Source organism: Akebia trifoliata, chromosome 12 (genome assembly GCF_017979445.1).
Source record: "Akebia trifoliata isolate Shusen 1 chromosome 12, ASM1797944v1, whole genome shotgun sequence".
Lineage (NCBI taxonomy): Eukaryota > Viridiplantae > Streptophyta > Magnoliopsida > Ranunculales > Lardizabalaceae > Akebia > Akebia trifoliata.
The window spans coordinates 21,052,209-21,068,894 of NC_141386.1; the positions used below are offsets into that span (position 1 = coordinate 21,052,209).

The 16,686-nt window shown below is 36.8% G+C and overlaps 1 pseudogene; it reads right to left on the bottom strand.

Moving 5' to 3' along the window:
• Nucleotides 1–3,565: 3,565 nt before the first annotated feature.
• Nucleotides 3,566–4,355, bottom strand: LOC147389051 (UDP-galactose/UDP-glucose transporter 4 pseudogene; annotated as a pseudogene).
• Nucleotides 4,356–16,686: the final 12,331 nt, after the last annotated feature.

A 16,686-nucleotide genomic window follows, 5' to 3' on the forward strand; every position in this document is an offset into this window, starting at 1 on the left:
ATGATTGTTTTGAGATATTTTATTGGCTGCTTCAACCTTTCCATTAATCTGAGGACGGTAGAGAGATAATGTGATGTCGAATCTCGAACTTTGAACATAGAGTGATAACCTAAGCTTTGATGTACGACCCATTATCAGATATCAATACCGCTTTAACTGTTTCATTAATCTGATAATGGTAATCTATTCTGGGAGCTCTACCATGTTGAGAAGTCTAGTACTGATACATTTTGTAAGATCTTTTTTTATCTCATTTTATCAATTCAATATCTAATCCGTGTCAGACAACACCAAGCTTGCACCTAACATATCCTCATAGGCCCACGCTAACAAGTCTTTTGAAATTTCTGAGAAAATTCATTATCCCCTTGTGTTCCTCTAGAGACAGGATGGTTTCTATTTGAATTTCTTTAGGAATTTATTTCTGTTCCGAGGTCAATGACCTTTGCTTTCTTGAGCCCGACTCTTATCTTCTTGTTCAGAAGAAAAATATATCCTTCAAGCTAGATTATTAGTTAATTCGTTAATGCGCTCGAGGTATTTAAAATTTTTCTTTATCCAATCAAATTCAGAAGAGACGACAGACAGCTCTATAGACTTGACAAATTAACTTGACTCAGTAGAAAAATAGTAGACTCGATCTAAAGAAAATATGACATTGAAAAATTGAACTCGAGCTAGCTCAAATAACTCATGAAAACTCAAGACAAGTACCCACACGAGTTTGATTAGGACTAAGGACTGAGATATTGCTTACAATCGGTAGGATTGAAGTACTATGATCTTCAGGGAATAACTGAGCAATATTGAGAAATTCTAAGGTCATTTCTGGCTGTTGACCTGATATTGATGTTTGTTCTAACTGACCAGACTTATAAGACGATGGACGATTGAGCTTAGGTACAATGATAACCCTTAAACCTCTTTGAAGGTGAATTTAATCAATTTCAGTGTCACCCCTTGATAACATTTTAAATGAACCCTGAGATTTTATTGAATTCTGTGCACCAATTCATTAAACAATTCATCCATGTAATGATTATTCAAAAGGAAAATAATTTTACTGCACTCTTGAAAATATTGACAAATAATGTTTTCATTGAATAACAACTTCCAACAAACATATTTCAATAATTTTTCATGCAAAAATAGACCTTTTGTAAATCAAATTTTTTTTTTAAATATTTTTCTTCCTCTCTTTTTTAGAAAACATTTTCTTTTAGAAAACATTTTCTTTTAGAAAACTTTTTTTTTTTTGAAAATCGTTTCCTTTTGGAAAATCTTATTCTTTTGGAAAATATTTTTTCTTGGAAAACATTTTTACTTTGTAAACCATTTTTCTTCTTTGAAAATTTGATTTCTATTTCAATTTAAATGGCCCGGCCCACCATGATTGTTGGATCAGGATGGACTGGGTCATTATTATAAAAAAAATGGATTCTTATTGGGTCGGTGCACCCATTTTAATTTTCAAAAACAATATTTTTAATCCTTAAGGACAATCATACACTCTGATCTCATCATTCACATCATTCACATACATTCATCAATCAAAAGGTTTCATTCAATAAATAACTTGGGAACACCCACGATAAGTTCAAGTCGTGACCTATAGGGAAGGTTGCTAGATTCTAAGCTTACTACGTGCAATGCATTTTTATCTAGCCACCCTTGCCCAAGTACACCTATATACCTTTCGATACGTGGTGACTTGGCTTGATATACCGTATAGGTGATAATCTAAAACCTCAATTCACTTCTTTGAAGCCAAAAACAGCCAGTTTGATCTCCAGTTGAGAGGTGGCGCACAATGCTGAGCAAGGGCCCACTTAAATACCTCTCGTCTAGAATAGACGTAGTCTATCCCCCTCGTACAGTAGGGTAAAGCGGGGCAAGATCTTGCTTAGGCACCGGTTTTGACCAAGAAGTACAATTGATATACTAAGATTATCTTTTATACTTACGGGTACGAGTCAAGAGTTTTGGCATTCATAAATGGTTTGGCATCCCACGAGGGGACCGACCACGTACTAGTACTACGTTGGCAATCGGGACATGTGACTGTGTGGCTTACAATAGTTCAAAGGCTCAGGTCGCTCCAGCCTGGGTGCACCAATATATCTCTCAGAATCACCTGATCAGACGGTATTGATGCCCCAGTTTAATATACCCTAAGGTACGTGACTGGAGTTGTGGTTTTCATGAATGACGTCGCATCTCCGAAGAGACTGGGCCACGCATTAGTACCACGTTGGCTATATGGGACGTGTATGTGTGCAAAACAGTAAACGTGCATGTGGTGTGTGCAAAACAGGGTGGGGTGTGCCCGGAATTTTTTCAAACACATGGTTCCATGGGTCCAATTAAACCATACAACATTGGGTTCTCAAATGAATATTGATCAAGAAAATAACATAAAACCCATCATATCGAAATTAAAATGAAAGCAAACACATCACAAATATATCTGTAGAAATCATGGCACATTATATGGGCATATAACACAAAGAATAATTAATTTGATCCAACATTGAAAATGCCCACAAATTTATTATTTATGGTCCAATCAAGGGTTACTTCGGGCGATCCAAACAAAATCAAGACTTTAACGAATATTGCCTCGAGGATAGAATGGTAATTGAGGTAAGGAGTGATGAGCACATTTTTTTTTTTTTTTGAAAAACATGCATGGCAAATCTTTTGAGAACATAGGCTAGCGTGACCAACTCATAAGGTTTCAAATTTTACTAAGGGTCCTTAAGCCACGTGGTTCATCATGTCGGCAATCCAATGTCACAATCTTAAAGATTTTGATGGGAAATTTTCTATCCAAAAATAAAATTCACATTTATTTTTCTTTTTTAGCTTTTATCCAAGGTTTTTGAAAATGAGCCATTACGAAATCCCGAATCTAAAAATAAAAATTAATTATTTTTCTTGAAAATTTTCTTTTGAAAATTCTTTAAGTTTTGGCTCCCACAAGCCTATGACATTGAACATTGATTTCATGTGGCACACGGTGAACTCAACTACCATTAGTAAGTATGAAATCTTACTAGATTAGTGAGATTAGCCTTGCTTAAGGGTTATCTATATTTGCAGTCAAACAACTATTCTTAAAAGTGGTTTCCGTCACTTAGCAAAGTTTGGGGTGAGACCCACATTGATAAAAATAAAAACTAATATAAAGAATTGAACCTCACATGCATGACTGTTTTGTGAAAAAAAAAATAGAAAATCCAGCCAATATTTGTTGAGGAACGCCCTTCAAAAAATTAATCCTTTTTTTTTTTTTTTTTTGCAAAAATGTGGATCCCACCCAAAATTTATTTGAGTAAAATAAACTTCTAAAAGTAATGGAATTTTTTGATAAATGCCATATGTAAATTTGTAAAAAAAAAAAAACAAAATTTTCCCATCCAACACCAACCTTATAGGTCTGGCCCACGTGAGACCTCAAAAACATCACCATCGCCCTTTTTCTTTCTCTGAATTTTTCGTTTTTTTTTTTTTAGCCACAAGTCAAAATTAAAGAAGAAAAAAAATGCATTTTCAAACTAAGGCGTTATTTCCAACTTTCTTCTCTTCTTGAAAAGACTTTATTGTGTTGTTCTGTTAATGGCTTCGTGAACATCATGTAAGATAACGCTATTGTCTTTCTTGCCATTGTAATCATGGCTGTGGTTGCAGCACCAAAGAGGGCAATTAGGGACAAAACGGATACTTGGCCGACTAATGTGGCCATTGCTTCGAACACTAGTACCCCATATACATAAGGATGCTGATAACATGCAGTCCAGGCCTTGAACAGCTCTCCAGTCAAAAGCATGGGTGGAATCAAGAAAGGCAATCAGTTGAACAAAACAATATCTCCATCTGTGTTGTTTCCAGATTCATGGTAAAGATTGCTTCTTGTAAATTACCAAGAAAGGAATCCATGACTAAAGCACCCGATATCATCACGACACTTATCACGCTGAAGTTAGGAGATGTGTGAGCATACGCTAAGGTGAAAAGGATGAGACCCACGACAAGGAGTAGAGCCGAAAGGTATTCGTGGATTGGGTATTTCCGTCGTAGACCAGGAATGAAGGCTCCCATTACCATTATAGGAAAAACCTTGATGGATTTGAACATGAGCTGTGCCGGGTAATTAAGAAAAGCGAGAAACCCTTTGGTTAGACCATGGGAACCCATGAGAACGGCAGAGAGCTTCACATAAGTCTTCCAAGGGTCACCATTTGTTTGGTGGTGAAGAGAGAGGGAGAGAGAGATGAAGGGGAGAGAGGGAGAGAGAAATGAAGGGGAGAGAGAGAGAGCAAGAAAAACGTCCTCTGTTTGCTGTTTTTCAGCATATGGAGAAGGAGATAACAAACAGTAAAAACTGTTTTCTACTAACGACACAACACACGAAACAAAATATTTTTTTGCATTTTTTTTCTTGGAACCCTCTCCTCATCACGAACAACATTAAAAAATGCACTTTTTTCGTTTCTTAGTGCATCACTCACAAATAAATTTTCTTTACAACTCGCCGCTTATGCTTAGTAACGTGCCAAAAAAATCATCCAAAATTATTTTTTTTCTTTTTTACAAAAAAATTAAATAACTCTCATCCCAACCATCATCATTCCATCCTCAATTTATGTCAATTTAAATCTTTCATTATTTAGGAATCATCAAAAGGTGACCCTTAATTGAACCATAAAAAAAAATTACCAAAACAAAGTATCCAAAATTGAACCAAAAGATACTAATAAAAGATAATACAGACTAAAAAATAATTCAAATAAAAAATGGGTCATTCCCTATGTCATTACCTTTGATGTCCTGCATTATTTAGGGTCATTCTGAATGACCCCAAATTGAACCATAACAAAGATATGCCAAACAAAAATATTCAACATCCCAATCAATGATCACCAACAGAGCCGAAAGAATGATAAAAATCAAAATAAAAAATAAATAACTAAAAATAAAATAAAAACTAGGTCCTACTGGCAATGTTCCGAAACTTGGGGCTTTTCAAGTCTGATCCTCAATAGTCCCCAGTGGAGTCGCCACTGAAAGCGCCCTGAATCCTCGGGGTGCGCGGATCCGCTTTTGACCCTTGAGGTTTGGGAGTCGCCACCTAGTTATTACGGTCTAGGAACCGATCAATGACTCTAAATAGATAAAGGACTAATCTAGAACAGAAAAAAAACTGAATTCGGGGATCATGTTACGGGGTTGGAAGGTGTTAGGCACCAACCCCGCCCGGCCAAAATCGATCTCTAGTAATTTTTCAAAATAAGTTACATTGCTAAAAAAAACCTAGATAATGATAAAATAAATAAAAATAAAAAGTTATACCTTTCCGATAGCAAAGATTTTGTTCCCTCAGATCCGACAAAAATTGCTCCTTGTACCGTACTTCTTGCTTCGTTCTGTCTCCAGATTTCATTTTCGATCTCCGAGGCAAGGTATCTTTTCTTTCTTGGATCTGAATTCTTTGAGTTTATTAGTATTTTTGGAGGGCTTTTAGGTGTTCTTTAAGCTAAAATCAAAAGAGGGATGTTAGGTAAGGAGTTGGGACTCCAAAACTAGGGTTTATGGGAGGCTAGGGGGGCTTTTAGACCTACTTCTCTTAGGATTTATAATTTGATACGAAAATAGGGTGTGAGCACCTCTATTTATAGATTTTTTTAGGGGTTGATTTTGATAGAGTTAGTGTTTAATTAGAGTTCTTTTAATTAGAGTTGTGTTTTAGTTAGACTTATTTTAGGTAGGGTTGTGTTTTAGTTAAAATTGTTTTAAGTGGAGTTGTGTTTTAGTTTGAACTCTATTAAATAGAGTTATTATTTAATTAGAACTCTATTAGGATTTTGAATTTTGGTCTTATTTGATTGACTTTTAATGTTTTGACTTTAGTCTTAATTGATTGACTTTTAATATCTTGACTTCAGTCTTGCTTAATTGACTTTAATTTTGACTTTAGTCTCACTTGATTGACTTTAATACCTTGACCTTAGTCTTGCTTGATTGACTTTAAATTTTTGGAGAACCCTCCTCTATTATATCTTTAATTCTTTGGACCCCCAAATGGAGGGGTCTTGAAAGAAATATCTCACGAACCCTCAACAATTTTACTTGAAAGTCCGATTGATCGATTTCTTTGGTTCAAAATTTTAAATTAATTTCATTAATGTTTCACTTTAATTATTTAATATTTTATTTATTAATTTTAAAATTTTTAATTATGAAAATTGTGAAATTATCATTTTACCCCCAGAGAGGACTTTTCACGTTTTAAGTCAGTTTTTAATGTTCTAGGATGTTTTAGAATCAATTTTTCATAAGGAATTCAATGGAAATATTAATTTGTGTCATTTATGAAATTTTTTGTGTGAAATGTTCATGACCTTTATGGGGGCATTTTCGTAATTTTTTCAAATTCTGTTAAAATTGGTGAAATGATTTATTTGGTTTCGATTTGTTATTTTATGTGTTTGAGAGAGTTTTCCTAAGCGTAATGTAGGCTCTAGGGTTATTTTGATGTTAGGGGTATTTTGATAATTTGATAGTTTTTTAGTGATTTTTATTGTGAAGCTTCTTTTTGGGTCTGCAAGATGATGATTTTCCTAGCGTAGCGTGATTTCTACAGTTTTGTTAGTTCGAGATACCTTATCCGGATTTCTGAAACATATCTGGTAACAAAACAAAGCAATGGAAATAACATTCATCATTGGGAATCATTGCGATCGGGTTGACGAGTTGATTAATCAGGCAAGTGAAAAAATGGGGTGTTTACAAGTGGAGAGAAGAGAAAGGGGTGATCCTTGTCCAAACCCACCTTGAACTTGATTTGATCTTCTTTATCCGCTCATAATACGAGTCTTCTTTTCTTGATCTTGATTATGATAATGAGTTAGACTTTTGATGGTTGAGGGTTGAGGGTTGAGTTGATAAGTTGGGAGAATTGGGGGTTGAGTATGATAATGAGAGAGTTTAGAGTTGAGAGTTGAGATTAGAGGATTGAGATTAAAGGGTTGAGTATGATAATGACAGAGTTCAGAGTTGAGAGTTGTGAGTTGAGATTAGAGGGTTGAGTATGATAATGAGATAGAAGGATTATTTTTTATAAGACTTGGGGGTGTTTCTCAAATTTTTATGAGGTAGTAAGAGTTGAGGATGAGGGGGTTTTATAGGATTTGAAAGTTATTTTTAAGGGTAAAGTTTGGTGAAATAAGGAGGAATGGTAGAATGGTGTGGGGTTTAATAGAAAAGTAGGGGTAAATTAGAATGGTTTGGAGGGTATTTGTGTAAGAAGGTTAAATAGGTTGTTTTACAATCCAAATGGGTTGGAACTTTCAACCCATTTGGATTGAATGTTAGGTAAAGGATAATAAATGGTGAGGATGGGGTGTAAGAGAGTGATGGATGAGTTGAGTGTTTGGGGAGTGGTGTTTGGATTTGAGAGAATGGGAGGTATAAGAGGGTGGTTGATGATATTTTGGGAGGGTGTGGGAAATTATGCCATGTGTTAAAATGGGTGAAAATGAAGGGTTAAGATGAATTGATGGGAGAATATAAGTATTTAATTTAAGAGGAGAGGTGTGGGTTTAAATTGTAGATATGGGTTTTGTTGGGAATGATGAGGGTAGATTAGGGGGAGGTATAGGTTAGGAGTGTGGGTAGATGATGTTTAGAGAAAAGGTGATGGGATAGGTTGGGGATGAGGGAGGTGAGTTGGGGTAGTGACATGTGTCCCAACTTGATGATTGTGGTGATTAGTTGTGATATTGGGTTGGGTTAAGTTGGGTTTGGGTAATGAGTTAGGCTTTGGGCTTTTGAATTTAGGATTTGGTTGTTGATTGGATTAAAGAATGGTTGGGTTTTAGATTGTAGGTTGAGCTTGGGTATGATGGGTTTAGGTTGGGTTGGGTGTATTGATCGATAGGATCAATTTGAATGGGCTTAGGTGATGGGTTTAGGTTGGGTTGGGTGGTGTTAATTTGAAAGGACTTAGGTGATGGTTTAGGTTGGGTTGGGGGTGTAAAATAAGAATGGATTTGGACTTGTAGACTGTAGGAGGGAGGTGAGATGTTTGGGTCCCTAAGCCACTTAAGTAGGCTTGGGTCATTTAAGAGAGAAATAGGATTTTTTTGGAGATATGGGCTTTGAGGGCCCAATACCATTTTTTTTTATCTTTTTGGGCATTTTGCATCGAAGGCCTGATCAAATTTGGGTGTCTACAGCTACCCCTCTTTATAGGAGTTGCATGCAAACAACTGCAAAGAATAGACGAAACCCTGATTTGTACGGGTCCAAGGATTTTGCTTAGACAAGTTTTGAAAACACAGATTGATGCATTTGATGACAAGCATTGGCTACCCAAGCACAGGGTCTGACAACCTTTTTTATTTCTTCGATCTCATGGCACAGGACTCGTGTGAGGTCTTGGATTTGTGATAGTTTGGTGAAAACTTTGCAATGGGTATTTTCATACGAGTCTTTAAGCAATTGGGTTCAGCTTTTGCAAAAATACCATTTTAGCTTCTGATTTTTTGATTTTTTTTATTATTTATTTATTTTTATTATTATTTTTTGATTTTTTGATTTATGGTCCATTCTTGGAGCATGGACTGTTTAAAATTTGTTCGGTCCGTGTATGAAGCATGGACTCTATTTTAAAATCTTTCGGTCCGTGCATGAAGCACGGACTGCACGGAATTAATTCAGTCCATGCATCATGCACGGACCAGAACCTTTTAAATTCCAAATGATGCGCCAAGACGTTTCACTTGGCCATTTCACTTCGTTTTCTCCTATAGTTCTTCTTCATCTTTCTTTCTTCTTGCTCTTTTGTGTTATTGGGTGGTCGAGGAGGTTCTCATGTGGACTTTTTGCACGTGAAGATTTAGATTTGGAGCATTTCTTTGGATCTTTTCCTTAGATCGAGGTTGGTCCTTCTCTTTCACATTTTTAGAAATTTCACACCCTCTAGGGCATTAATAGAGCCCACTCATGTTTTGGAGGATTCAACCAACTTCGATCTTGTGGCCGAAAGCTCATCTCCCGCTCTTGAAGGTAATCTCCACCTTCCAAATCTCAAAACGTACGCTGTTGTAGACCCATTTTGACATCAATGGCTTAGTTCTATTACTCTTGAATAGAGGGTTAGGTGGGACTCCAACAGCTTGGGTTCACTCTCTCTTTGTCGAAGGTCACTATCATGTGGGACTGAATAGAAGCTCTTATGGGATTTTGGATCCTGGAGCTCAATTTGTTTCGTTTTGGAGACAAAAAAATGACTCCTACGGTTGAAGAGTTTGAACGCATTCTCGACCTTTGCCAATCGCCTTGGGTGGTCGTACCACCTTTGCACGAAAGCTATTGATGAGTGTTTCCAAACACTCAATTATACACACATTTTTCAGATATTTATCTTGATTTTTGTACCTATTTATCCATATTAAGATAATAACCATGATAAGCCTCAAATCACCACGTTGCATGTTAATTAGGCTTAATTATATATAAATAAATTCATTTACTAGATAAATCTAATTACGTGTGTTTCTTATGCAAAAAATTAACAAATCGGAATCAAAATCTCAAGACAAAAGCAGTTGGGCCCACTTTGCAATGCCCTAATCCTTTGGAATGCCCTAATCCTTAACTCATATTCTCCTCTTTTGTCTTTTTGTGCAAAGAAAAGTGGAGGCCACTTTTAGACTCTTCTACACACATTTTCTCTATAAATAGAACCTTCAATTCTAGAGAAAGGGCCCATCTTGGTTCTCTTATCCAAGACTCCTTTAATCTAAGGCTCTTAGCCTATTCTTTTATTTTTTGTATTTTCATTTTCTAGTTATTTTCTTTTGGTTAAATAGTCTTGTAAGAAGTAGAAGAAGAAGAAGTTGTAATTTTCTCCATGAAATGAAGAAAAGTTCTTTCATCTCTTATCTTCCCTCTCTTGCAATGACATTAGGCTAAGTTCCCCTCCATTGGAGAGTGGAATAGCCAAGAGCAAGTTCTTGTGTTATTTCTAATTTTATACCTTTTTTTATTTAAAATGCTTATGAATTCTCTTTAAGTTTCTTGCACCTTTTATTCTTAATATAGATACTTTATGCTTAGATTAGATCAAGATAAAGTATGTTTAAATTAGATAATTTGTAGTAAGAAGTTTTCAAATAATTCTACTTTGTTTTTGTTCTCTTATTTCATTTTATTTACAAAACTTTCCGATCTAAGGAGCTACCACCAAGCCCTTATGATTTAGTTATAAAAAGGCTAGAGACTAGGAATTGCTCATTAACATGTTTTAGGTAGATCCACCTCCAATGGTGTTTTAATTCATAAGTTTACTTGCTTTTAATTTCATTTACTTTAGTTTGCTTTCTAGCAATTTTACATCTTCTTATAAGTTCAAAAATACAAAGAAAAATAGTTTTAATTCCTTTTAGTTAATTTGGATTTTATCTTCTTAGCTTAGCTCTATTCCTTCTTTCTCTTGGGTTCGATCCCCTACTTACCCCACAAGTAAGGTAAAAGTAAGATTATTATTAACTCCGGTGAGAAGAACAACGATAGTCCCATTAGAATTTTGGCGCCACTGCTGGGGAAAGGTAAAGGTATTAGTGGTAAGTTTTGATTTAAAATTAATTTCTTTCATTTTTATTTTATTTTATTTTATTTTTTTCTTTTTTGGTTTCTTTCTATAAGTTCAAGTGTTCTTGAGGTTTTAAGAGAGAAGAAAGAAGAAAAAAACATTGAAAAAAAAAATAAGTCATTCCCGTTTATTTTTTCACCCTTGACAGCAGAACTTAAACTAACTGTGACTTTCTGCTTCGATCTCCGATTATCTATTATAATATATCGATTTGGGGTAGAACAAAATTTTCTATAAAATATGACAAAGTCAGCAAGATTGTGGTAAGTCAGATTTTATTTTTGAGTCCGTTTACTATCATTTCTGCTAACATTTCTGTTTTGCTTCTTGTAGGTGAACATCTTTTTTTTTCTTCTTTTCTTTCAATTTCCTTGAATCTTTAGTTAGGTTTATTTTTCTATTTTAGAAACACTTGTATAAGATTCTTTGTAATTTTTTTTAATTATCCAAGAAGGCTTGGATTGTAATAGACTAAGGAAGGACGACGGGTGGACAATACCGTCACGGCTCCTTAGGTTCGCATACCAAAATTGGAGTTGGTGGCCTAAGTCGACTCAAACTGTCTTCACCCCGTCTAGCACGGGAGGTAATCTCGAAACACCCACACCTCTCTTTGCTAGTGGGTTACTCCTTGCTTTTGTATGTTATTTTTCCAATTTGCACACACTTGAAATAGTTAATTAAGTAGTAAAGAGCACCTCTCTCCTAGGGATGGCATGATAAGATAAGGATTGGAAGTCATTACCAATTCCTGGCTCTAATTAGGATAATCAACTCACTAGTCATCCAATCAAATTAAATAAAATCAATTAGACTTGACTATAGGGCCCACGAGCTCAATAGGAGAAATTCCGCTTCAAGTTGTGCCAATTGCGTTTCTTGGTCATTTTTCTATCTAGTAAGATCTTGCCCTTTGAGGGGATAGACTCAGTTTATTCAAGAAAGGAGGTATTTAAGAGTGCCCTTGCTTATGCATTGTGTGCCTCCTCCGATCTGGGGATTCGAATGATTCAAACTTGACTTCATAGAACCGAGTTGGAAGGCTAGTTGTGTTATTTCTACCCAATTAGGAGCTGTCTAGCTTTAAGCAACCTATCTAGGTCCAGTCTTTTCTTTTTGTGATTTTTTGATCCACTGTGTGATTTGCATGCTTGGTAGACGTTCACAAAATAATGTGTTAGAACCATTTGATCCTGAGATCGAACGTACCATCAGTAGGATACGCAAGACACCATCAGTAGTTATGATGGGTGATCTAGAGCGAACTCTCAATGAGTTCTTTGCTCCAACTTCCGCATTTCCTCCTACATGCATTGTTTTACCATTGAACAATGCACCTCAGTTTGAAATTAGGGTTGTCACCATTAATATGCTCCCTAAGTTCCACGGTTTAAAGAGTGAACAACCTTACACCCATCTTAATCGATTCTTGACTATATGTCAAACTTTTAGAAATCAGAATCTAGATGAGGAGAGTATCAAGCTTATTCTGTTCCCGTTATCCTTGGAAGACGACGCAGCTGTGTGGTTGAACTCCCTAATACCCAATTCCATATCTACCTGGGATGTTCTATCCAAGAAATTTATGGCCAAATTTTATCCCGTGGCCAAAACTGAGAAAATGAAGGACTTTATTAGAAATTTTAGAGCCCGTCCTGATGATGAATTTTCCCAAACTTGGGAAAGATTCAATGATTTATTAATCAAGTACCCACACCATGGCATTGAAAAAGCACAGTTGGTGCAAAGTTTTTATAGAGGATTAACAATAAATCAACGTACGGTAGTCGAGTCAATGCATAAGGGTCAATTCATGAACCAGACTCCCAACCAAGCGTATCATTTCCTCATAGAGTTAGCTGAGAGTGCTCAAAATTGGAGTACTAACCAAGAAGAATTCGATAGAGATGATCCGATTAGAAAGACTAGCATGTATGAGATGAAGGCAGACCCTGATCTCAAAAATGTTATGTCTAGTCTAGTGAGTGGGATGAACAATCTCACGAAAAAGTTAGATGCCTTTACCATCTCAGCATCCAAACCTCACCTAGACCCTCGTGCAATTTTGCAAGTAACTGTCGAACCGAGTTCTTTGTACGTCATATGCGACGGCAACGACCATTTGGTCGAGTGTTGTCCCACCTTGCCTCAAATCAAAGCTGAACAAGAAAATGCGATTAATGGCTATAGTGCTTTTAGGAAGCCAACTCCAAATTCTTTTAGCCAAACGTATCACCCAGATAATAGGTTCCATCCTAATTTCTCATACAGACAGAACGAACCTATTCAATCTAGTGGTCCGTCAGGTTACAATAGGAGTTTTCCTACGCAATCTGGTTCTTCCACAAACCAAGCTATTATTCCTCAAGTCCCTTATCAACCCCAACAATCTACAGATTGCAGAGCCATCATACCAGATCCCATGACCAATTACCAATAGCCTGCCCAACAACAGTCGTCCTTAGAATCTATGATTGCCGAGTTGATTAGACAGTAACAGCAGTTCATCCAAACTCAACAGCAAACCCATCAAAATCAAACTTAGATTAACCAGGTTACTACGCAATCCATAGCTAAGATGGAAGTTCAGTTGGGGCAGTTAGCTCTCTCCTTGAGTGAGAGAGAGAAAGGTCAATTTCCTAGTCAGACTATCCCTAACCCTAGAGGTCAATCTTTGATTTCAAACGGATCAAAAAGTCAATACGAAGTAGGAAGCCATTCTGGAGCTCCACAATACTCAGTCCAGGCTATCCACACCTTGCGTTCGGGAAAAAAAAGTGGACAACAAGGTCCAACCTATTGACATGGGAGAAAAAGTCCTAGAGAAGGACAAAGTTCAAAAAGAAGTCATAGAGTCTCCAATAGAGAAAGAGAAAGATTTGGAAAATCCTCCTATCATTTTGCCAATTCCAAAAGTTTCATTTTCCCATCACCTTAGAGATTCTAAAAAAGGTAAGCAATTTGAGGGTGTCATAGAAGTCTTCCAAAATGTGCATATCAATATCCCATTCCTAGATGCCATTAAGCAGATACCTTTTTATGCGAAATTCCTAAAGGATTTGACCACAGCTAAAAGGAAAACACAATTTCCTTGGGAAGCTATCATGGCAGCCCAAGCTTCGTCGCTCACCCAACAAAAGATTGCACCAAAATTTAAGGATCCTGGATGTTCGACAATTTTCATTTATATTAAAAATCAAGTGGTCGAAAAATGTCTCTTAGACTTAGGGGCTAGTGTGAATCTTTTACCATATTCGGTTTATAAACAATTAGGTTTGGGGGTTTTGAAACCCACCGATATCACGTTGAGTCTAGCCGATAGGTCCATAAAAATTCCAAAGGGTATAGTTGAGGACGTAATAGTTAAAGTCAAAGATTTCTATTTCCCTGTTGACTTTGTTGTCTTAGACACGGAGCCAGTCATCAATTCGAACAGTCATATTCCTATCATCTTAGGACGTCCATTCTTAGTCACGTCTGACGTAGTCATTCGTTGTAGAAACGGAATTATGACTTTAACATTTGGGGATATGAAAGTGAAACTGAACGTCTTCCACAATTTCCAAGGAATTGATGTAGATGATGGTATGGAGGAAGTGAACATGATAGATATGCTAGTCAATCAAACGTATCAAGAGTTAGGGTACTCTGATCCCCTAACAAAATGTTTGGCTCACTTTGGCCTTGACTTGGACGACGAAGAGTCTATAAGCGAAGCCAATGCTTTGCTTGAATCGGTGACACGCAAAAATTGAAAGTCTTCCTGTGTGCACATCCAATCTTGTTCCTTCTTATATCGAACCTCCAAAATTAGAACTCAAGTAGCTTCCAGAGACCTTGAGATATGCATTTCTTAGTAAGAATCAAACCTTTCCCGTGATCATTTCCTCTCACCTTAATGAAGTTCAAGAGGGAAAGTTGTTAGGAGTATTAAAAGAACATCAAGAAGCTATTGGTTGGAGCATAGCTGACATCAAGGGAATTAGTCCATCTGTGGTAATGCACTATATTCGTTTAGAGGATTTCGCTAAGCCTTCATTAGAACCTTGGAGACGACTAAATCCTATCATGAAAGACGTAGTTCGGATGGAAGTGATGAAATTACTAGATGCGGGTATTATCTATCCTATCTCTGATAGTCGTTGGGTGAGTCCTATACAAGTAGTTCCTAAGAAGTCAGGTATCACTGTGGTAGTGAACCAAGACAATGAATTAATCCCTACTCGAGTCCAAAATGGATAGAGAGTATGTATTGACTATATGAAACTCAACTCGATGACTCATAAGGATCATTTTCCCTTACCTTTCATTGATCAAATGTTAGAGCGTCTGGTAGGACATTCTTACTATTGCTTCTTAGATGGTTATTTCGGGTACAACCAGATACCCATTGCTCCAATCGATCAAGAGAAAACAACTTTCACCTGTCCTTTCAGAACTTTCGCGTATCGTCGCATGCCTTTTGGATTGTGCAATACACCCGCTACTTTTCAACGGTGCATGATGAGTATATTTTTCGACATGCTAGAAAAATATCTCGAAGTATTCATGGACGATTTTTCAGTTTTTGGATCAAGTTTTGAGGAATGTCTCCATCACTTGACTTTGGTCCTTGTACGTTGCAAAGAGGTCAATCTAGTCCTCAATTAGGAAAAATGCCATTTCATGGTAACATCAGGGATTGTGCTAGGGCACATTGTTTCTGCTAAGGGGATTGAGGTAGATAAGGCAAAGGTCTAATTGAAAAATTACCACCTCCTAGAACGGTCAAAGAAATTAGATCATTCCTAGGTCATGCAGGTTTCTATCATAGATTCATTAAAGATTTCGAGAAAATCTCGAAACCTTTATGTGAGCTATTGGGAAAGGATGTTCCTTTCGACTTTTCAGAGTCATGTCTCTCTGCGTTCAACAAGCTCAAGTCTAAGTTAACCTCGGCACCCATTATTCAACCTCCAAACTGGAGCATTCCATTCGAAGTTATGTGCCACGCTTCAGATTATGCAATAGGCACTGTTTTGGGTCAGCAAATTGAAAAACAACCTCATGTTATCCAATATGCTAGTAAAATCCTAAACGATGCTCAGCTTAATTACTCTACAACAGAGAAGGAAATGCTAGCAGTGGTCTATGCCATTGAAAAATTCCGCCCCTACCTCATAGGATCTAAAGTCGTAATCTACACAGACCACGCAGCATTGAAGTACCTTTTATCAAAGAAAGATGCTAAAGTAAGGTTAATCCGTTGGATTCTACTTCTACAAGAGTTTGATCCGAGATCCGAGATAAAAAAGGGGGCAGAAAATGTCGTAGCTGTTTACTTGTCTAGGATAGTTAACAAGCCATCCGAGGAATCCTTACCCATCTCTGAATCCTTTCTCGATGAGCAACTTATGCAAATCTCTCAAGCCAATGCTCCATGGTATGCGGATATTGTCAACTACCTAGTTACAGGTCAATTGCCAGTCGAAATGACTAGTCAAGAGAAACTCCGTCTTCTGTCAAAAACAAAATGGTATTTCTGGGATGAGCCATACTTATTTAAGTATTGTCCTGATCAAATCATTAGACGTTGTATTCCAACCTGTGAGCAAGTCAATATCCTAGAGTTTTGCCATAATCATCCCTGCGGAGGGCACTTCAGTGGTAAGAAGACCGTCATGAAAATCCTACAATACAATTTTTTCTGGCCTAGTATTTTTTGTGATGCCCACGAGTTTAGCAAATCTTGTGATAGATGTCAAAGATTAGGAAAAATCTCTAAGAGAAATGAAATGCCTCAAAATCCTATACTGATCATCGAAATTTTTGACGTGTGGGGTATAGACTTGATGGGACCCTTTCCTATCTCCCAGGGTTACCAATACATCCTAGTTCCCGTTGACTATGTGTCAAAATGGGTCGAAGCTGTGGCATGTAGAACTAACGATCACAAGGTTGTGATAAAATTCATCAATGAGACGATTTTTTCAAGATTTTGTACTCCGCGAGCTATCATAAGTGATGGTGGCTCGCATTTTTGCAACAAG